Raw genomic sequence first — 24,039 nt, 5'->3', positions numbered from 1 at the left:
TGGGTACACTTCTAAATGTAACTTTTCTCAGAGGGGCTATTGGGCACAACTTCTAAATGCAACTTTTCTCAGAGAGGCAACGTCTAAATACACACATAGGCTATTGGGCACAACTTCTAAATACACACATAGGCTATTGGGCACAACTTCTAAATGCAACTTTTCTCAGGGAGGCTGTTGGGCACAACTTCTAAATACATACAAAGGCTATTGGGCACACTTCTAAGTGCAACTTTCCACAGATAGGCTATTGGGCACACTTCTAAATTCACAGAGAGGCTATTGGGCACACTTCTAAATCCAATTTTCAGACAGAGGCTATTGGGCACATTTCTGAATGGAACTTTCTCAGAGAGACTATCGGGACACTTCTAAATGCCCTTCTAATTGCAACTTTCTCTGAGAGGCTATTGGGCACAACTTCTAAATACATACATAGGCTATTGGGTACACTTCTAAGTTCAACTTTTCTCAGAGGGGCTATTGGGCACAACTTCTAAATGCAACTTATCTCAGAGAGGCTATTGGGCACAACTTCTAAATACACACATAGGCTATTGGGCACAACTTCTAAATACACACATAGGCTATTGGGCACAACTTCTAAAGAGACACATAGGCTATTGGGCACAACTTCTAAATACACACATAGGCTATTGGGCACAACTTCTAAAGAGACACATAGGCTAGTGGGCACAACTTCTAAATACACGCATAGGTTATTGGGTACACTTCTAAATGCAACTTTCTCAGGGGGGCTATTGGGCACAACTTCTAAATGCAACTTTTCTCAGAGAGGCTATTGGGCACAACTTCTAAATACACACATAGGCTATTGGGCACAACTTCTAAATACACACATAGGCTATTGGGCACAACTTCTAAATGCAACTTTTCTCAGAGAGGCTATTGGGCACAACTTCTAAATACACACAAAGGCTATTGGGCACAACTTCTAAATACACACTTAGGCTATTGGGCACAATTTCTAAATGCAACTTTTCTCAGAGAGGCTATTGGGCACAACTTCTAAATACACACATAGGCTATTGGGCACAACTTCTAAATACACACTTAGGCGATTGGGCACAACCTATAAATACACACAGGCTATTGGGCACAACTTCTAAATACACACATAGGCTATTGGGCACAACTTCTAAATGCAACTTTCTCAGCGAGGCTATTGGGTACACTTCTAAATGCAACTTTCTCAGGGGGGCTATAGGGCACACTTCTAAATGCAACTTTTCTCAGAGAGGCTATTGGGCACAGCTTCTAAATACACACATAGGCTATTGGGCACAACTTCTAAATACACACATAGGTTATTGAGTACACTTCTAAATGCAACTTTCCCAGGAGGGCTATTGGGCACAACTTCTAAATGCAACTTTTCTCAGAGAAGCTATTGGGCACAGCTTCTAAATACACACATAGGCTATTGGGCACAACTTCTAAATACACACATAGGCTATTGGGCACAACTTCTAAATGCAACTTTCTCAGGGAGGCTATTGGGTACACTTCTAAATGCAACTTTCTCAGGGGGGCTATTGGGCACACTTCTAAATGCAACTTTCTCAAAGAGGCTATTGGGCACAACTTCTAAATGCAACTTTCTCAGGGAGGCTATTGGGCACAACTTCTAAATGCAACTTTCTCAAAGAGGCTATTAGGCACAACTTCTAAATACACACATAGGCTATTGGGCACAACTTCTAAATGCAACTTTCTCAGAGAGGCTATTGGCGACTTGGCCAAGCTTTTCTAAATGCAACCGTTCCCAGAGAGGCTAATTGGGCACAACTTCTAAATACATACATAGGCTATTGGGCACAGTTCAAGTACAACTTTCCACAGATAGGCTATCGAGCGCACTTCTAAATGCAATTATCACAGATAGGCTATTGGGCACACTTCTAAATTCACAGAGAGGCTATTGGGCACACTTCTAAATGCACCTTTCACAGATAGGCTATTGGGCACTGTTCTAAATGCAACTTTCCACAAACAAGCTATTGGGCACACTTCTAAGTGCAACTTTCCACAGATAGGCTATTGGGAACACTTCTAAATGCAGTTTTCACAGAGAGGCTATTGGGTACACTTCTAAATTCACAGAGAGGCTATTGGGCACACTTCTAAATGCAACTTTCAGAGAGAGGCTATTGGCACATCTCTAGATTCACAGAGAGGCTATTGGGCACACTTCTAAATGCAATTTTCACAGATAGGCTATTGGGCACGCTTCTTAATGCAACTTTCACAGATAAGTTATTGGGCAATCTTCTAAATTCACAGAGAGGCTATTGGGCACACTTCTAAATGGAACTTTCTCAGAGAGACTATAGGGACACTTCTAAATGACCTTCTAATTGCGACTTTTCTCTGATAGGCTATTGGGCACAACTTCTAAATGCAACTTTTCTCAGGGAGGCTGTTGGGCACAACTTCTAAATACATACAAAGGCTATTGGGCACACTTCTAAGTGCAACTTTCCACAGATAGGCTATTGGGCACACTTCTAAATTCACAGAGAGGCTATTGGGCACACTTCTAAATCCAATTTTCAGACAGAGGCTATTGGGCACATTTCTGAATGGAACTTTCTCAGAGAGACTATCGGGACACTTCTAAATGCCCTTCTAATTGCAACTTTCTCTGAGAGGCTATTGGGCACAACTTCTAAATACATACATAGGCTATTGGGTACACTTCTAAGTTCAACTTTTCTCAGAGGGGCTATTGGGCACAACTTCTAAATGCAACTTATCTCAGAGAGGCTATTGGGCACAACTTCTAAATACACACAGGCTATTGGGCACAACTTCTAAATACACACATAGGCTATTGGGCACAACTTCTAAAGAGACACATAGGCTATTGGGCACAACTTCTAAATACACACATAGGCTATTGGGCACAACTTCTAAAGAGACACATAGGCTAGTGGGCACAACTTCTAAATACACGCATAGGTTATTGGGTACACTTCTAAATGCAACTTTCTCAGGGGGGCTATTGGGCACAACTTCTAAATGCAACTTTTCTCAGAGAGGCTATTGGGCACAACTTCTAAATACACACATAGGCTATTGGGCACAACTTCTAAATACACACATAGGCTATTGGGCACAACTTCTAAATGCAACTTTTCTCAGAGAGGCTATTGGGCACAACTTCTAAATACACACAAAGGCTATTGGGCACAACTTCTAAATACACACTTAGGCTATTGGGCACAATTTCTAAATGCAACTTTTCTCAGAGAGGCTATTGGGCACAACTTCTAAATACACACATAGGCTATTGGGCACAACTTCTAAATACACACTTAGGCGATTGGGCACAACCTATAAATACACACAGGCTATTGGGCACAACTTCTAAATACACACATAGGCTATTGGGCACAACTTCTAAATGCAACTTTCTCAGCGAGGCTATTGGGTACACTTCTAAATGCAACTTTCTCAGGGGGGCTATAGGGCACACTTCTAAATGCAACTTTTCTCAGAGAGGCTATTGGGCACAGCTTCTAAATACACACATAGGCTATTGGGCACAACTTCTAAATACACACATAGGTTATTGAGTACACTTCTAAATGCAACTTTTCCAGGAGGGCTATTGGGCACAACTTCTAAATGCAACTTTTCTCAGAGAAGCTATTGGGCACAGCTTCTAAATACACACATAGGCTATTGGGCACAACTTCTAAATACACACATAGGCTATTGGGCACAACTTCTAAATGCAACTTTCTCAGGGAGGCTATTGGGTACACTTCTAAATGCAACTTTCTCAGGGGGGCTATTGGGCACACTTCTAAATGCAACTTTCTCAAAGAGGCTATTGGGCACAACTTCTAAATGCAACTTTCTCAGGGAGGCTATTGGGCACAACTTCTAAATGCAACTTTCTCAAAGAGGCTATTAGGCACAACTTCTAAATACACACATAGGCTATTGGGCACAACTTCTAAATACAACTTTCTCAGAGAGGCTATTGGCGACTTGGCCAAGCTTTTCTAAATGCAACCATTCCCAGAGAGGCTAATTGGGCACAACTTCTAAATACATACATAGGCTATTGGGCACACTTCAAGTACAACTTTCCACAGATAGGCTATCGAGCGCACTTCTAAATGCAATTATCACAGATAGGCTATTGGGCACACTTCTAAATTCACAGAGAGGCTATTGGGCACACTTCTAAATGCACCTTTCACAGATAGGCTATTGGGCACTGTTCTAAATGCAACTTTCCACAAACAAGCTATTGGGCACACTTCTAAGTGCAACTTTCCACAGATAGGCTATTGGGAACACTTCTAAATGCAGTTTTCACAGAGAGGCTATTGGGTACACTTCTAAATTCACAGAGAGGCTATTGGGCACACTTCTAAATGCAACTTTCAGAGAGAGGCTATTGGCACATCTCTAGATTCACAGAGAGGCTATTGGGCACACTTCTAAATGCAATTTTCACAGATAGGCTATTGGGCACGCTTCTTAATGCAACTTTCACAGATAAGTTATTGGGCAATCTTCTAAATTCACAGAGAGGCTATTGGGCACACTTCTAAATGGAACTTTCTCAGAGAGACTATAGGGACACTTCTAAATGACCTTCTAATTGCGACTTTTCTCTGATAGGCTATTGGGCACAACTTCTAAATGCAACTTTTCTCAGGGAGGCTGTTGGGCACAACTTCTAAATACATACAAAGGCTATTGGGCACACTTCTAAGTGCAACTTTCCACAGATAGGCTATTGGGCACACTTCTAAATTCACAGAGAGGCTATTGGGCACACTTCTAAATCCAATTTTCAGACAGAGGCTATTGGGCACATTTCTGAATGGAACTTTCTCAGAGAGACTATCGGGACACTTCTAAATGCCCTTCTAATTGCAACTTTCTCTGAGAGGCTATTGGGCACAACTTCTAAATACATACATAGGCTATTGGGTACACTTCTAAGTTCAACTTTTCTCAGAGGGGCTATTGGGCACAACTTCTAAATGCAACTTATCTCAGAGAGGCTATTGGGCACAACTTCTAAATACACACATAGGCTATTGGGCACAACTTCTAAATACACACATAGGCTATTGGGCACAACTTCTAAAGAGACACATAGGCTATTGGGCACAACTTCTAAATACACACATAGGCTATTGGGCACAACTTCTAAAGAGACACATAGGCTAGTGGGCACAACTTCTAAATACACGCATAGGTTATTGGGTACACTTCTAAATGCAACTTTCTCAGGGGGGCTATTGGGCACAACTTCTAAATGCAACTTTTCTCAGAGAGGCTATTGGGCACAACTTCTAAATACACACATAGGCTATTGGGCACAACTTCTAAATACACACATAGGCTATTGGGCACAACTTCTAAATGCAACTTTTCTCAGAGAGGCTATTGGGCACAACTTCTAAATACACACAAAGGCTATTGGGCACAACTTCTAAATACACACTTAGGCTATTGGGCACAATTTCTAAATGCAACTTTTCTCAGAGAGGCTATTGGGCACAACTTCTAAATACACACATAGGCTATTGGGCACAACTTCTAAATACACACTTAGGCGATTGGGCACAACCTATAAATACACACAGGCTATTGGGCACAACTTCTAAATACACACATAGGCTATTGGGCACAACTTCTAAATGCAACTTTCTCAGCGAGGCTATTGGGTACACTTCTAAATGCAACTTTCTCAGGGGGGCTATAGGGCACACTTCTAAATGCAACTTTTCTCAGAGAGGCTATTGGGCACAGCTTCTAAATACACACATAGGCTATTGGGCACAACTTCTAAATACACACATAGGTTATTGAGTACACTTCTAAATGCAACTTTCCCAGGAGGGCTATTGGGCACAACTTCTAAATGCAACTTTTCTCAGAGAAGCTATTGGGCACAGCTTCTAAATACACACATAGGCTATTGGGCACAACTTCTAAATACACACATAGGCTATTGGGCACAACTTCTAAATGCAACTTTCTCAGGGAGGCTATTGGGTACACTTCTAAATGCAACTTTCTCAGGGGGGCTATTGGGCACACTTCTAAATGCAACTTTCTCAAAGAGGCTATTGGGCACAACTTCTAAATGCAACTTTCTCAGGGAGGCTATTGGGCACAACTTCTAAATGCAACTTTCTCAAAGAGGCTATTAGGCACAACTTCTAAATACACACATAGGCTATTGGGCACAACTTCTAAATGCAACTTTCTCAGAGAGGCTATTGGCGACTTGGCCAAGCTTTTCTAAATGCAACCGTTCCCAGAGAGGCTAATTGGGCACAACTTCTAAATACATACATAGGCTATTGGGCACACTTCAAGTACAACTTTCCACAGATAGGCTATCGAGCGCACTTCTAAATGCAATTATCACAGATAGGCTATTGGGCACACTTCTAAATTCACAGAGAGGCTATTGGGCACACTTCTAAATGCACCTTTCACAGATAGGCTATTGGGCACTGTTCTAAATGCAACTTTCCACAAACAAGCTATTGGGCACACTTCTAAGTGCAACTTTCCACAGATAGGCTATTGGGAACACTTCTAAATGCAGTTTTCACAGAGAGGCTATTGGGTACACTTCTAAATTCACAGAGAGGCTATTGGGCACACTTCTAAATGCAACTTTCAGAGAGAGGCTATTGGCACATCTCTAGATTCACAGAGAGGCTATTGGGCACACTTCTAAATGCAATTTTCACAGATAGGCTATTGGGCACGCTTCTTAATGCAACTTTCACAGATAAGTTATTGGGCAATCTTCTAAATTCACAGAGAGGCTATTGGGCACACTTCTAAATGGAACTTTCTCAGAGAGACTATAGGGACACTTCTAAATGACCTTCTAATTGCGACTTTTCTCTGATAGGCTATTGGGCACAACTTCTAAATGCAGCTTTCTCAGAGAGGCAATTGGCGACTTGGCCAAGCTTTTCTAAATGCAACGTTTCCCAGAGAGGCTAATTGGGCACAACTTCTAAATACATACATAGGCTATTGGGCACACTTCAAGTGCAACTTTCCACAGATAGGCTATTGGGCGCACTTCTAAATGCAATTATCACAGATAGGCTATTGGGCACACTTCTAAATTCACAGAGAGGCTATTGGGCACACTTCTAAATGCAATTTTCAGACAGAGGCTATTGGGCACATTTCTAAATGGAACTTTTCTCAGAGAGACTATTGGGACACTTCTAAATGCCCTTCTAATTGCAACTTTTCTCTGAGAGGCTATTGGGCACAACTTCTAAATACATACATAGGCTATTGGGTACACTTCTAAGTTCAACCTTTCTCAGAGAGACTATTGGGCACAACTTCTAGATGCAACTTTCTCAGAGAGGCTATTGGGTACACTTCTAAATGTAACTTTTCTCAGAGGGGCTATTGGGCACAACTTCTAAATGCAACTTTTCTCAGAGAGGCAACTTCTAAATACACACATAGGCTATTGGGCACAACTTCTAAATGCAACTTTTCTCAGGGAGGCTGTTGGGCACAACTTCTAAATACATACATAGGCTATTGGGCACACTTCTAAGTGCAACTTTCCACAGATAGGCTATTGGGCACACTTCTAAATTCACAGAGAGGCTATTGGGCACACTTCTAAATCCAATTTTCAGACAGAGGCTATTGGGCACATTTCTGAATGGAACTTTCTCAGAGAGACTATCGGGACACTTTTAAATGCCCTTCTAATTGCAACTTTCTCTGAGAGGCTATTGGGCACAACTTCTAAATGCAATTTATCTCAGAGAGGCTATTGGGCACAACTTCTAAATACACACATAGGCTATTGGGCACAACTTCTAAATACATACAACATACATAGGCTATTGGGTAAACTTCTAAATGCAACTTATCTCAGAGAGGCTTTTGGGCACAACTTCTAAATACACACATAGGATATTGGGCACAACTTCTAAATACACACATAGGCTATTGGGCACAACTTCTAAAGAGACACATAGGCTATTGGGCACAACTTCTAAGTTCAACTTTTCTCAGAGGGGCTATTGGGCACAACTTCTAAATGCAACTTATCTCAGAGAGGCTATTGGGCACAACTTCTAAATACACACATAGGCTATTGGGCACAACTTCTAAATACATACAACATACATAGGCTATTGGGTAAACTTCTAAATGCAACTTATCTCAGAGAGGCTTTTGGGCACAACTTCTAAATACACACATAGGATATTGGGCACAACTTCTAAATACACACATAGGCTATTGGGCACAACTTCTAAAGAGACACATAGGCTATTGGGCAAACTTCTAAATACACACATAGGCTATTGGGCACAACTTCTAAAGAGACACATAGGCTATTGGGCACAACTTCTAAATACACGCATAGGTTATTGGGTACAACGTCTAAATGCAACTTTTCTCAGAGAGGCTATTGGGCACAACTTCTAAATACACACAAAGGCTATTGGGCACAACTTCTAAATACACACTTAGGCTATTGGGCACAACTTCTAAATGCAACTTTTCTCAGAGAGGCTATTGGGCACAACTTCTAAATACACACATAGGCTATTGGGCACAACTTCTAAATACACACATATGCTATTGGGCACAACTTCTAAATGCAACTTTTCTCAGAGAGGCTATTGGGCACAACTTCTAAATACACACAAAGGCTATTGGGCACAACTTCTAAATACACACTTAGGCTATTGGGCACAACTTCTAAATGCAACTTTTCTCAGAGAGGCTATTGGGCACAACTTCTAAATACACACTTAGGCGATTGGGCACAACCTCTAAATACACACAGGCTATTGGGCACAACTTCTAAATACACACATAGGCTATTGGGCACAACTTCTAAATGCAACGTTCTCAGGGAGGCTATTGGGTACACTTCTAAATGCAACTTTCTCAGGGGGGCTATAGGGCACACTTCTAAATGCAACTTTTCTCAGAGAGGCTATTGGGCACAGCTTCTAAATACACACATAGGCTATTGGGCACAACTTCTAAATACACACATAGGCTATTGGGTACACTTCTAAATGCAACTTTCTCAGGAGGGCTATTGGGCACAACTTCTAAATGCAACTTTTCTCAGAGAAGCTATTGGGCACAGCTTCTAAATGCACACATAGGCTATTGGGCACAACTTCTAAATACACACATAGGCTATTGGGCACAACTTCTAAATGCAACTTTCTCAGGGAGGCTATTGGGTACACTTCTAAATGCAACTTTCTCAGGGGGGCTATTGGGCACACTTCTAAATGCAACTTTCTCAAAGAGGCTATTGGGCACACCTTCTAAATGCAACTTTCTCAGGGAGGCTATTGGGCACAACTTCTAAATGCAACTTTCTCAAAGAGGTTATTGGGCACAACTTCTAAATACACACATAGGCTATTGGGCACAACTTCTAAATGCAACTTTCTCAGAGAGGCTATTGCTTCTGGCCCTGCCCTTGCCACACTTACTTGTTGTTGGCTTCTTGCTTCTCCTGCGGATACCTGCAGATACGACCTGGAGCAGTCTCTTGTAGGAGCTGTCCTTTGCCTCAGGTCCTTAGCCGATGGGCTGCCGGGCAGAGGGCTGCCCAGGGAGGACAAGCAATGAAGGGGGGATGCTCACGGCTGGACCAATCAGGGGTGGCGTGGGCGAGCTGGGAGACGGGAGGGCAGGCATACACGGGGAAATGCGGAAGAGGGAGCGGGGATTGGAAACAACGGCGGATGCCTTCTACAGAGGGCCTGGGGGCTGCTAGCAGTATTAATCACAAGATTGGGCCAAATTTAGGAGCAGCAGCTGGGCAGACACACTCACCTGGCAATGGATGGCAATGCACGGGTGCGGGTCGATGTCAAGGACTAGGTCTGCAGGGCACACACAGGCAGCCAATCAGGGGTGGCGTGGGCGGTCTGGGAGGCGGGAGGGCAGGCCTACACGGGGAAATGCGGAAGAGGGAGCGGGGATTGGAAACAACGGCGGATGCCTTATACAGAGGGCCTGGGGGCTGCTAGCAGTATTAATCACAAGATTGGGCCAAATTTAGGAGCAGCGGCTGGGCAGACACACTCACCTGGCAATGGATGGCAAAGCACGGGTGCGGGTCGATGTCGAGGACTAGGTCTGCAGAGATACAGAGATCTAAAATGAGCAGTCCAAGTCGCTTCACTTATTGGATTTGATTGACCTGCTCTCATTGCCTTCGCTTCAGCTTTTTTGAAGCCCAGAATCTGTTTGGGTCTTTACCCACCAAGGCTTTTAGCATAGCCCTTGCATTGTGATGGAATCTTTGTAGTTTCGATGCACAAAGCCAGTTTTTATAGCTGGACTTGGCGAACCGGGCTGTACGGTGATCCTCTAATGAACCAGACTTCTCCGCTATTCGCATCAACTTTCTCACCTCTTTTATTCGGACCACCGATTCGCTATTAAAAGTATGTTCATGGTTGTGGGGCCAAATTGCTCTTCTTTGGTCAATAACGAAATTGTTCCAACAGAGGTGAGTAGTCAACCCTAGTACCACCCGACCCTGATATATCGTCAAGTATCTTATCTTTGCGGATGAGAGTTTCAGGCTCAACCCCCCATTCCAGGGGTCGAATGAAGTTGGCATTTGGTCCTGGGGCTGAGCACCAGTAGTCTTCCATTCAAGCAACAGGAGGTGGTGGTCACTGTGTAGTGTCTTGATAATTTGGAAATTCTCAACAAAAGGTAAAAAGTTTTTAGACATTTAGATGTAGTCTATAACTGAGGTGCTGCCCATGTTTTCCCACGTCGGCTGAGACGGGATATCACCTATACAGTTACCATTGAGCAAATGCATGACTCTTGAGTTCATAAATTCACTCCACAAATTTCGTTGCATGTGACATGAGTCATCAAAATTCCAAGCATGAGCCTGCATTTTGTAAACTAAATCCGGGATGTTAAGGTCCCCATATATTATGACATATGAGAGTTGTTGATGAATCTGATCTACAAACGCTTCGGTGGTGATCAGAACGGGATTCCAGTAGATGTTAATCATTGTTAGTTTCGATATAGATTCAGAGCCTAACAAAGACCCCTTGGTTTCCCATCCGATCACTGACACTTGAGTAAGAAAGTTTATGTTCGTAGATTTTAAAAGTTTTAGGGGACTACCTGACTTGACCGCAGTCAGGAGGCCCGCAGATGGGCGTCCGATGGTCCCTTTGATTGCAGGGTTTATAGATGTGTGCAAATCGTCAATCACTCGGGTTTTCCTCAGCCAGGTCTCCTGAAAGCAGATCAGGTCTTAGTCTCCTAGATTTATGTCGATTGGTGTTGTCAGGTGAGCACACCCCCTAGTATTCCATGAGATGAATTTTAAATTACTCTGTGGGGGAATTAAGGTGACTGTGGTCAGGCCTTGAAGATGTTCTTTAATGTTACAGTCTGTAGAAGCCAAGCTGTGCTTCTTCGGAGTAGCTTTCAATTCGACACAGTTTACACGGCAGGAGGAAAATTCTGGTTGGAAAGTCACACTTATCTTTAAGCCCGGGCTGGATCCTTATAATTAGGTATTATAGATGGGCGTGTTGTTGTGTCCTCTTTTAGAGGTTGGCAAATTTGGTCATTAGTGTTGTCTTTTCTTCCTGTCGCATAGGTCGGGCGTTTTACTCCCTCATCGTCCGCAGGGTTGCCCACCATCACTCTTCCCACTTCCAAAATGTCAACATGCGTCGGTGTTAGTAGTGGGCAGACTAATGAGTCCTCTGTTTGAAGTTGATGTGCATCATTGTTGGCATTGTTGTGTCTCTCTACAACAGGGTTCAAGCAGTTTGAAAGGTTGTCGTCCAAGAAATTTCCCCCAAATTAAAAGGCTCTCTGCCGCATCCTGCAACATATTTTTGATGATAGGCGACCTGATAAGGAGGAACACTGCATCCAGGTGCCTTTCGTCACAAAATTAGATCAACGCCAAGTCAGAAGACTGCAGCTGTCTCAAGTTTGGGATAGAGTGGAAAAGATCCAGGCCTTTTCTCCGTTTGAGAATGATCAAGTTGTTACAGTCCAGCCAGTCCAATTTTATGCCCCAGCCTCTCAAGAGACAGGCTGTTGCTGCTCTTTGGGCTCGTTGGATCTGAAGTCCGCCGACTTTCTCAGACCTTCTCCAACAGGGTGCTGGCGTTTGCGATAGGAAGCTGGCATAGCACCATACTTTTGGCCTTAAGGGATGTCAAACCGTACGTTGACTTTAGTACACCGTCTTGTTTCGGCCATAGTCAGGAATATCGGTGAGACCGGAAGCACCTCAGTTGTCCCTGCTTGGCTGGCTTGTGCTTCAGGTTCGGAAGGCATAGCCACTGCCACCCTCGCCGGCGACTGGCTACTTATAGAGGCGTCCAGTAAATAAGTTGCAAGATCGAGCAATGCTAGCGAGATTGGAGTTAGTGTCGTGGTCAAAGGATATGCTGTGGAGATGGAGAGTCTGGCATCATTCAGTGGATTACTCACGCCTATTGGAGCCCGACTTCTCGACTTTGAAACGGCTTTCTTCCCAGTTTGTACCAAGTGGGGCAATCTCACCAAACTCCTATTAGCAGGTTTAGGCTTTCTCTCTATGCTTGATCACTTGTACTGCTTACTAGCAAATAAGTGTACCCCCAGTTGAAATATCGCCAGCCCCCACTGGGTGGCGGGGGGGGGAAGGGAGAGAGGGAGAGAGAGAGAAAGAGAGAGAGAGAGAGAGAAAGAGAGTGAGAGAGAGAGAGAGAGAGAGAGAAGGAGGGGGTTGAAACTGAGAAAGGGATGGGCCAGGGTGAGAGAAAACATACTAACACTTTTACTAGACTGCACTGACACAGAGAAACAGAATAAACCAAGCCTACAAGATCACAGTTGGATGAGATAGAAAAAGAGGTGGCAATAGAGAGCGATGGAGAGAGAAAAAGAGAGAGTCCACTGAAACAGAGAAAAGGAGAGAGAGGAGGCAGATAGGGTGATAGGGCGAGCTTAAGAGAGAGCGAGAAAGGGAGAGAGAGAAAAGGGGTATTGAAACTGAGAGGGATGGGGGTATGGAGAGAAATGGCCACACCAAACAAGCAGAGAGAATTCACTTTTACTAGGATGCACTGACACAGAGAGACAGAAAGCGGATAGAGCGAGAGACTCCTGAAACAGAGAAAGAGAGAGCAATAGAGTGAACCTGCAGAGAGAGAGGCACTGGGAATCCACCTGACTACACTATGAGAGAATTAAAAGGGTGAGCACACCTGCCACCGTGACTTTCACAATCAGAAAGTTTGAAAATGACACACAGATAGAGAGACAGTGCCCAGGGAGAGAGACAGTGCAGAGAGACAGAACAACAGAGAGAGCAAGTGTGAAAGAAGCACTAGATCAGCAATTGAGATGAGGGAACAGCTAGAAGCCGCTATTATTAATATTACCATTATTATTGTTTTTATTGTTTTCGTTATTCATCGTAATAAGTGTACAAACCTCAGAGTAAGTTGCCATTTTGTATTAGTAGTTTAATAATCCCCGGTTACTCCTTTAGACTGTGGGACGTGTATTTTTTTTTCCTTTCGAATTACATATTTCTAATTGAAAATCTCAAAATGAAAAGAACAAACAGGACAGAAAAAGCATATTTTTTTTAAATCATGGATCAGACTGAGGTTCTAAACATCCCCGACATTAAGACTTATCTCAGGGCCTCGTGCACAGTGATTACTTTGCTCAGGTCACCAATATTTCCCCCAAGTACCACACACAGTGATCCCGGCTGTGCCTCTGATTAATCTCTGACGCTGTTCCATCTTCTCTACGGTGCTTTATGGTACATCACACAGTGTTCCCTGCTGTGCCTCTGATTCATCTCTGCAGCTGTTCCATATGGTAAATCTCACAGTGATCCCAGCTGTGCCTCTGATTCATCCCTGCATCTGTTCCACCTTCTCTATGGTGCTTTATGGTGCATCACACAGTGATCCCAGCTGTGCCTCTGATTCATCTCTGCAGCTCTTCCATCTTCTCTATAGCGCTTTATGGTACATCACACAGTGATCCCAACTGGGCCACTGATTCTTCTCTGCAGCTGTTCCATCTCCTCTATCATGCTTTATGGTACATCACACAGTGATCCCAGCTGTGCCTCTGATTCATCTCTGCATCTGTTCCATCTTCTCTATGGTGCTTTATTGTACATCACACAGCGATCCCAGCTGTTCCTCTGATTCAGCTATGCAGCTGTTCCATCTTCTCTATGGTGCTTTATGGTAAATCACACACTGATCCCACCTGTGCCTCTGATTCATCTCTGCATCTGTTCCTTCTTCTCTATGGTGCTTTATGATACATCACACAGTGAACCCAGCTGTGCCTCTGATTCTTCTCTGCTGTTGTTCCATCTCCTCTATAGTACTTTATGGTACATCACACAGTGATCCCAGCTGTGCTTATGATTCATCTCTGCTGCTGTTCCATCTTCTCTATAATGCTTTGTGGTACATCACACAGCGATCCCAGCTGTGCCTCTGATTAATCTCTGACGCTGTTCCATCTTCTCTATGGTGCTTTATGGTACATCACACAGTGATCCCAGCTGTGCCACTGATTCTTCTCTGCAGCTGTTCCATCTCCTCTATAGTGCTTTATGGTACATCACACAGTGTTCCCAGCTGTGCCTCTGACTCCTATCTGCAGCTGTTCATATGGTAAATCTCACAGTGATCCCAGCTGTGCCTCTGATTCATCTCTGCAGCTGTTCCATCTTCTCTAGAGTGTTTTATGGTACATCGCACAGTGATCCCAGCTGTGCCTCTGATTCATGTCTGCAGCTGTTTCTTCTTCTGTATGGTGCTTTATGGTACATCACACGGTGATCCCAACTGTGCCACTGATTCTTCTCTGCAGCTGTTCCACTTCCTCTATCGTGCTTTATGATACATCACACAGTGATCCCAGCTGTGCCTCTGATTCTTCTCTGCTGTTGTTCCATCTCCTCTATAGTGCTTTATAATACATCACACAGTGTTCCCTGCTGTGCCTCTGATTCATCCCTGCAGCTGTTCCATATGGTAAATCACACAGTGATCCCAGCTGTGCCTCTGATTCATCTCTGCAGCTGTTTCTTCTTCTGTATGGTGCTTTATGGTACATCACACAGTGATCCCAACTGTGCCACTGATTCTTCTCTGCAGCTGTTCCATTTCCTCTATCGTGATTTATGGTACATCACACAGTGATCCCAGCTGTGCCTCTGATTCTTCTCTGCTGTTGTTCCATCTCCTCTATAGTGCTTTATAATACATCACACAGTGGTCCCTGCTGTGCCTCTGATTCATCCCTGCAGCTGTTCCATATGGTAAATCTCACAGTTATCCCAGCTGTGCCTCTGATTCATCTCTGCAGTTGTTTCTTCTTCTGTATGGTGCTTTATGGTACATCACACAGTGATCCCAGCTGTGCCTCTGATTCATCTCTGCAGCTGTTCCATCTTCTCTACGGTGCTTTATTGTACATCACACAGCGATTCCAGCTGTGCCTCTGATTCATCTCTGCAGCTGTTCCATTTTCTCTATGGTGCGTTATGGGACCCCCATAAGTGAATATTCTGTGCACATTGTAATGAAAGGCACATTGTGTGGCGCTGTCTTCCATCATTGATGGGTAATATGATGCCAGCACATTCGTAGCCCAGTCTCTCAATTACACACAAACATGCCGGCTCTGCAAATAAAAACAGGGGCTGAGCAAGAGCCTGTTAAACATTGAGCTAACATGAAATATAACTTTCTTGTAAAGGCAAGTAAACTGCATATAAAACTGGCAAAGCCTGCACAGAAAGTTTACCAGAAAGGTTTATTATTGGCTGACAAAGCAGACGGCAAGAAGGGGTCTAGGACGGAGGCTTACCCCAATGTATCACAAAAGATTTTGACTACAACTCCCATCAGCCCTGGCAAGCATAAGTGAAGTTAAAGGATCATGGGAATCCTAGACCAAACATTACAACCTTAAACCAAGCCAGATATTTGGCTTCACCCATGCCCAGGCTTTCATTGCCTTGCCCATCTCTAATATTGCCACATATTGTCATAGGGAAATTGCAGGTTCTAAGATAAGGTCTACTCACCGTTCAAAAGACAACAGTCAACATATGTCTGCCGGTGCAGGCGGATCTGCCATACTTTCAGAATCCAAAGTGCACCAGGTATCCAGCACTTCAAATAGCATTTCGAGAAGCACCCATACCCACAATAGAAGGTGGGCAGCCTTCTTCCTAGTCTTCCTTATACCTGCATGGATGCTTTCTACCAGAAGCAGTGCTATATCTGCTCTGAGTCTCTGGGGATATGGTCTCAAAGCTGGACATAGCTAGACTTTAACAAGCAGCCGCAGAACATATGCAATTAAAAAATCTTTGTCATTAAGGGTTCAATAACTTTGCACCGTCCCCAGATCGGAATTACTTTGCCAAGGAATATTTGCCAAGGTTAAACTTTACAGTGAACCACAGGTGCAAAACATAAGTAATTACAAGTTGTCATTATCTGAAAAGTTGTCCACACCTTCACTCTAGTGTAATACTTACTGTAACTGTAAAACAAGCCCTACCAAAGACAAAGTTTTCGGTTACTGAAAAAGCATGGTATTGACTTTAGCTTGATAATCCTTTGCCATCAAATACCCACATACTTAAATACTTGGCCATCTGGTGCTCCAATGACCAGAAACCCGCTTGCTCCTGAACAGTGTTCTGCCCCATCTCTTATCAGTTTCAGGTACAAACTGAACACTTTTTCATTAAAAAACAGCATAAATACAGGCAGGGACATCAATTCACCAAAATGCAAGGGGTGGACGAAGTGACATCATACACCAAATGACGTCACAGGAAGGATGTCAGATGACCTTTGACCCCGATGACATCACATGAAATAACACACATGCAATTTAACTCCAATGTCATCACCTGAAGAGACTTACGGGTGTAAAACATGTACATAAGCTTACATTTCATAAAATACCAAATCGGTAATCGGCAAACAGTACACCCTCATTTTTAACTACAGTACTCCGTTGATGTGCGATGGGGCGACCCTTGTTATGACATGGTTAGACTCAGAAGAACCAACAAAGGCCATGGGCATTGCCGTGCATATGCCACTACAGCCTTATACAGACCTTTACTGACAACCTATACCAATTATGTTTTGCTGTAGTCCCCTTGAGTGGGACGGGTATGCCCAGACGTATGTCCCGTGCCTGCCAGGTCCAGAGGCCCAAGCTGCACCTCACTGATGACACCCAAGGAAGCTGAAACATGTCTGGGGATGCTTGTGGGCTTGTGCAGAAGGGATGTAACCTAGCAGTGTGGGATGGGCTGCCCCTTTTGGGGTGGGACCAAGCTTGATTTGAATATGATCTTTGCCCTTTTGTAATTCCTTGGCAGGTGAAGAACAATGGTATGGATGGTTGCCCATAGCAATGCCAGAGGTCAAGATTAATTCTAAAGCTTCCAACCATCACCTCTTTTGTTTTTCTAAAGACAAGTTGGTTATGCAGCAATTATATTTTGTCCATGTTTGTGTTATTTCTAGTGTGCACATTTGTGTTTACCACGTATGGCTATTAAATGTGGCTAGTGCCCTGAAATAGCCACACCATGAGATTTCTGCTTGTCCTTTGACAATATTGCTGGTTATCCTTCTTCCTGCCTTGCCAGGTCAGGAGATCCACTCACTATAAGGTCATGCACTTGCCCAGGAAAGCTGCAGCTTATGTGGGCTATTGTTGCCTTTGTGTGTGGGTTTGTGGCTCAGGATGTTGGTGTGACTGTCTGGTTCCACTCCACATACATGGTGCCAGTGAGTCTATGGTGTAGTGTTCAGTTGGAAAGGACTGCATTAGTAGTTTGCTGATTGAGAATGGCTCCTGGTGTGGGAAACTAAAGATCCAGTGGCGACTGCTGTTACTGAATGGAAGCATTCTCTTTAGTTAGAGTTACAGATCAAGATTGGGGCCTCGTATCTTCCTGTGTAGAAGTGAAAAGTGATAGAGGAAGCTTTTTTTTTTAATTAATATTTATTGTGTATTAGTTAATTACAAACTTTCAGCACATCAAAATACAAAATACACATAATATAAAACCACACATACATTCAAATAATAAAAGGGTACACCTGTACCTTTCCTTTGTAAAAAAGACTTAACTAATATCATATAACAACTCTTCTTTCCATATGATATGATATGATATGATATGATATGATATGGCATTTATAACGCGCCGATGCACAAGTGTTTCAAGGCGCGACGAGGCAAGGGGGGGACAAAGGGAGGACAAAACAACGATCCTACTATGCCAGGTGTCATTCAGATCGCGCAAGTGCATGGGAAGGGGGGAAAGGAAAAGTATGTAGGGGAAAGGGAGAGGGGAAAAGTGCAGTGCATGGGAAGTGGAATAAATATGACACATAACAGCCAGCTAGTGGCAAGTGCAAGGAAGTGCAGACATAAGTGCTAGTAGGGGGGACGGAAGGGATACAGGAAACGGTCCCAAGTGCAGGGGTTGCCAGGGAGGCCGTGCAGGTGGGTAATTGATGGGGCCTGGGCCAGAGATCAAAAGGGTGGCACAGGTAGCCAGTGCAATTACGGTCAGGAATTCAGCAAGGGAGAGGAGGAGAGTAAGCAGAAGCAAAGAGGAAGGTTTTGAGGTATTTCCGGAACCGGAGATGGTTCTCCTCAAGTTTCAGGGAGGCAGGAAGGATGTTCCAGAGAGAGGCCCCTGCTGAAGAGAGTAATCTGCCACCAACTCGTTGCCTGGAGAAGCGACTGACCCTAAGGGAGTTGGAGGCAGATGAGCGAAGAGCTCGAGAAGGGAGATATTTAGATAGAGAGAGTTGAAGGTATTTCGGTCCCAGACCCTTGAAGGCCTTGTGTACAATGCAGAGGGTTTTGAACTTAATCCTCGCAGCCACTGAGAGCCAGTGCAGAGATTTCAGTCCTGGAGAGATACGATCCCTGGGCTTGAGGCCAAGGACAAGTCTTGCAGTCCTATTCTGGATAAGTTGCAGAGGGCGGAGAGTAGAGGCAGGCAGATTTAGATAGAGGCTGTTACAGTAGTCCAGCTTGGAGAGGACCATGGCTCTGGAGACAGTGAGCTTCTGGGGGAAGGAGAGGAAAGGAAGAATACCTCTAAGGAGGTGCAGCTGGTAGTGTGACTTCTTGGAGACGTCAGAGATGTGAGGGGAGGAGGAGAGTGCAGAGTCGAAGATGACCCCAAGGTTTTTAGCCTTGGAGGTTGGAGTGGGAGGAGGGCCAAGAGAGGCCGGCCAGAGAAATGCAGGGAAGGAGGGAGTGGGTGTGCCGATGAGTAGAATCTCAGTCTTACTGGCATTAAGACAGAGGTCGTTGGCGGCACACCATTCCTGAATGGCAGACAGAGAGTCAGAGATGAGGGAAGGCGAGGAGAAGGCTGAGGGTAGCCTGAAAATGAGCTGGGTATCATCCGCATAGCACTGAAAGTTGGGACCGAGAGTGGCGATGCGGTGGGCAAGGAGTGCCAAATATTGGTTGAACAGCCAGGGAGAGAGGTTAGATCCCTGGGGACACCACAGGTAGAAAAAAAAGTTGTTGGAGAGGAAGGACCCAAGTTGGACCTGGGAGGGTCGGTCGGAGAGGAAAGAAGTCTGCCACACCAGAGCCTGACCAGTGATACCCAGGTTATCACGGAGACGGTTGAGCAGGATGGCATGGTTGACCATGTCAAAGGCAGAAGAGAGATCAAGCAAGATAAGAACACAAGGGGTGTTAGAGTCGAGGTTGGTGAGCAGGACTGCACGGATGTTCAGGAGAGTAGTTTCCGTGCTTCTGGCAGCTCTAAAGCCAGACTGATGGTCATGAAGACAACCAACAGATTCAGTGTGGAGATTGAGCTGTGAGAAGGCCAGTTTCTCCAGGAGCTTGCCCAGGAAGGGAGTGGTGGAGATTGGGCGATAGTTAGCCAGGCAGGAGGGGTCGGCAGACGGTTTCTTAAGAAGAGGGTGCACAAGGGAGTGCTTCATGGGGGATGGGAAGACTCCAGTGGCGAAGGAGTGATTGCAGAAATCTGCCAGGGCAGGCGCCAGGGAGTCGATATGATCCTTGATAGTTTTGGAGGAACAGGGGTGAACCTGTTTCGACAAGACTTTCATAGTTCAGACTTGTCTAGAAACCTCGTCTGGAGAGAAAAGGGGAAAGGCAGAGAAGGAGGGAGGAGGAATGGGAGCAGAAAGGCCAGAGGAAGAGCAGGGAATAGCGGGATGAGAGAGGGAGAGTGACGACAGGATGTCCTGAGTTTTTGAAATGAAGTGAGAAGCCAGTGCCGTGCAGATGGCCTGGGAAGGGACAGGAGAGGTAGAGACTGCAGCAGGATTGGCCAGTTCCTTGCAGATTTTAAAGAGTTCAGCCGAGTTGTTAGATGCCGCAGAGATGCAGGCTTGGATATAGGCTCTCTTCTTGGTGAGGACGGAGAGCCGGTATTGCCTTTGTAGCATGCAGCATGCCCGTTTGTCAGAGGATGATCCTGAAGCACGCCATTTCCTCTCGGCAACCCTACACTTGCGTTTAAGGGTGACGGGGTCTGGGTCATACCAGGAGTTACACTTGGCTTTGGGCTTCAGGCGGATTCTCATGACAGGTGCAAGGATATCGAGAGTATCAGATATAGAAGCGTAGAGCGCGGAGAGGGCTGTGTCAGCCAGGGGGGAAGGAGGGGGTGAGAAGGTGGCGGCGAAAGCCTCAACTGACACACGCTTCATGGGTCGGGTGACCGAGAAGGTGGGTGGCAGTGAAGGAGGTGGCTTGGCCTGCGGGGTAGGGAGGGTGAGGTTGGAGGATAGGAGAAACTGGTCACTCCAAGAGAGAGGAGTGGAGAGAGGGACAGAGAGGGGAAGGTCTGAAGAGATCAGAACATCAAGAGTGTGCCCTGCAGAATGAGTCGGGCCAGAGGGGAGAATGGTGAGTGAGAGAGAGTCGCAGAGGTCACGAAAGAGTTCAGAGGGGGGACTGGAGGCATCCAGGTGAATGTTGAAGTCTCCAAGAAGGAGGAGTTGAGTGGTTACATTCAGCACCCAATAAGGTAGCCCAAAATTGACCATGTCTAATATCTGTGTGATATCATTTACATAGCCCTTATTATACTGTGTTTTTAAAAATTATACAATCCGTCAATATGTGTCGTCTGGTCTCAACCTCTGAGTGACAAAGTCGGTGATAGCAATCTGATTCTTGATTTTGCATCCATGTGGCCATGAACTCCATTGTAGGGAACTTTGGTACGATATCTTTTCTTAACATGCAATAAATCTACAATTATGGCCATATACCATAATCCTGATTTCTTTTTTATTATCACTTTATAATTTGGGTTAATATCAGAGGTGTCTTTCTCTAATTCCAGATGTGTCATAGCACAGTGATTAAGATCTAATAAAAACCCATGTTTGTCCCCATTCTCCATGTTTACACCCACGAGTTGTAATAGCCAATTTGAACTTTGGTTGGTCTGCCTAAATTTAGCAAATAGAAGGACACTTTGGACTTGCCACTGCGTCATTATGGCCATCTGCCCATCTTCCAAACTCAATGCCTCAACCGGCACGGATTAAAGAATATTAATAACTGTGCGCTAAATTCTCCCTTCCAGTCGGTCCAACCACTTCACTTGTGCTAATGGCATCACCACCAATGCATATGATATATCTGAGGTAATGGCTGTGAGATACACTTCAAATAATCCTTGCACATTATGGCCACCACTGTGAATCGCTTAATGTCTTACCACCAGCCATATTTTCCATATCTTATTCATTATTAGCTCCTCATAAAAGGATAGAGGAGGGTGTGTTCTAATGGGAAAACCCAGGTAAGTGTATTGATTCACATGTTCAAGGGGCTATTTATCTCATTTCCATTTCGGGAGCCTGCTTTTGCCCAATCTCACATCGTTTTTGTTTTTGTTTATAGTTCCAAGCTGCATACTCAACCAAGGCATTCAATGAGCGCTGGAGCCCTATGGGTGTCTGATCAAAAAAGATTATTTTGTCTGCATATGCAAACCACAGCACTGAGACCCAATTCATTTTCGGTTGGAAATGTTTTGTGTTACTTAGCACTTGGTCAAGGTCAGCAGTATACATATTGTATAAAATCTGGGCTAGGGTGCATCCTTGTTTCAGACCTCTACTAGTACCACAGGATTTAGTGTATAGGACTGCAGTAGGACATTGTTATGTTAGTGTGAGCCCACTTAGGATAAGTTTTCAGAATCATCTTGGATCTCCATTTATACCATATTTCCGCTGAAAGTTCAGTTGGTATGGTTGTGGGCTTTCTTCTCAATTGAGTTTGACGTAGGAGACTCAGAGGATTCAGTTGTGTTGGGCGTTGGTTGACCAAGTTGCAATTTGCTGTGCAGGTTTATTGCCACAGTGGTGAGTGCCGTGAGAAAGTTGTTTTTATGTGGTTGTGGTTCAGTTAGTACCCATATGTGTGTTATCTAGTTTGGAATGTTCTGTGATGAGGGTTAGTTTAGTTGTTGTAGAGGTTTAGCGGTACTGCGTGCCAGCCCTTAAAGGGACAGTCAGTGCTCGGGGGTGGCAGCCCTGAGGTCCACCACTGGCAGTGGTGGATGGAAGGTGTCTTGGTTGTCTATTGTGGTTCTGGGAGTAGCATGAGGGCCCAAGGAGGGGAAGGTAGTGCTCCAACGTGCCAGGGTTGAGACCCGCAGGTGGCAGTATAGTGTGGAAGGTGTTGTGTGATGTTTTGGATGGTTTTGTTTGTTGCTATGCTGGTGTGGCACAACTGCCTGTGTGTTAGTTTTGTCAGTTTGGACGACATTTTCTCTTGCTTGGTTGAGCTGACATGCATGTGTTTGGTTGCAATGTTGGTGTGTGCCGTGTTGTTCTGTGGTACAGTATGTCATGTTGTGGTTGAATAGAAGGATGTGTGTTATGAGTGGTTTCCTTTCCAAACAACACTATCAAATCTGGGCTTACCTTGAACATTGCCACTGAACAGTGTCTGGACAGAATGCTCTGTTAGAAGGACCACTAGAGGTAGCAACTGTAGCGCACCTAGCTGTCATGATGCCTGCTCCTGGGGAGCCGGTTCAAGCCCTGCGTCCCCGAATGCGGACATCCAGTCCCCAAGGAAGGACCCAGCAACCCCATATAGGGGCCCTTTGGACAGTGTCCTGGCGCCTATGGCGCCGGGCTCATTAAAGACATCAGTACTGGCGCCATAGGCGCCAGGCTCATTATGGACGTGCTTGGGTGCACTTACCTGATGCAGACCATGCTGCAGGATCCCGGCCTCCTTGAGGCCTGAAAGGAACTACTAATTTACCATCCGGGCGTGGTCGGGGAAGGATACATACCTGATTGGAGGAAGGATACATACCTGGAACTTCTTCCAAGGCTATTTAAACCCCACCCGAACAGCCACACGTGCTTCACGTTGTTCTGCATCTAGCAGCTGGACGCTCACCGTGTCTGCTACTGCATCCTGACTTCTGCCACGCCTGCCAGCATCCTGGATCACCTGCAAAGGAAGAGAAGAAGAGAACAGAAGAAGGAAAAGTCCTTACCTGCTAAATCCGCATCCCTGAGACATCTCGCCGACAATCCTGAAAAGGAAGACTTTTATTTAAAAGCTCATCGCATCGATCGCTGCAGCGCCGCATTCCACTCACCTTTTCAGGGCGCCTCCATGTTCAGCAGCGATCATCCAGATTCGCAGTCACGCCCCAGCGCCTAGGGAGAAAAAGAACAGAACAAAAGGTGAGAGAGAGAAGGGAATAAGGAAAGCTAAATCTCCATGTTAAGACTTACCTGTTGATTCATTCCCTCTTCATTTCTGGTCCGCGCCGCATCCTGGCATTTCCGGACCCCGGCCCCTAAGGGGAAAAAGAGACATCAGCGTTAATGAGCGAATGAAAAGACATTACCAAAAAACGCTCATTAAAGACTTACC

The sequence above is a fragment of the Ambystoma mexicanum genome, chromosome 3p (assembly GCF_040938575.1).
Source record: "Ambystoma mexicanum isolate Mex_15411 chromosome 3p, UKY_AmexF1_1, whole genome shotgun sequence".
NCBI lineage: Eukaryota > Metazoa > Chordata > Amphibia > Caudata > Ambystomatidae > Ambystoma > Ambystoma mexicanum.
The sequence above is the reverse complement of the archived record's forward strand: the minus strand, read 5'-3'. Positions refer to the sequence as shown.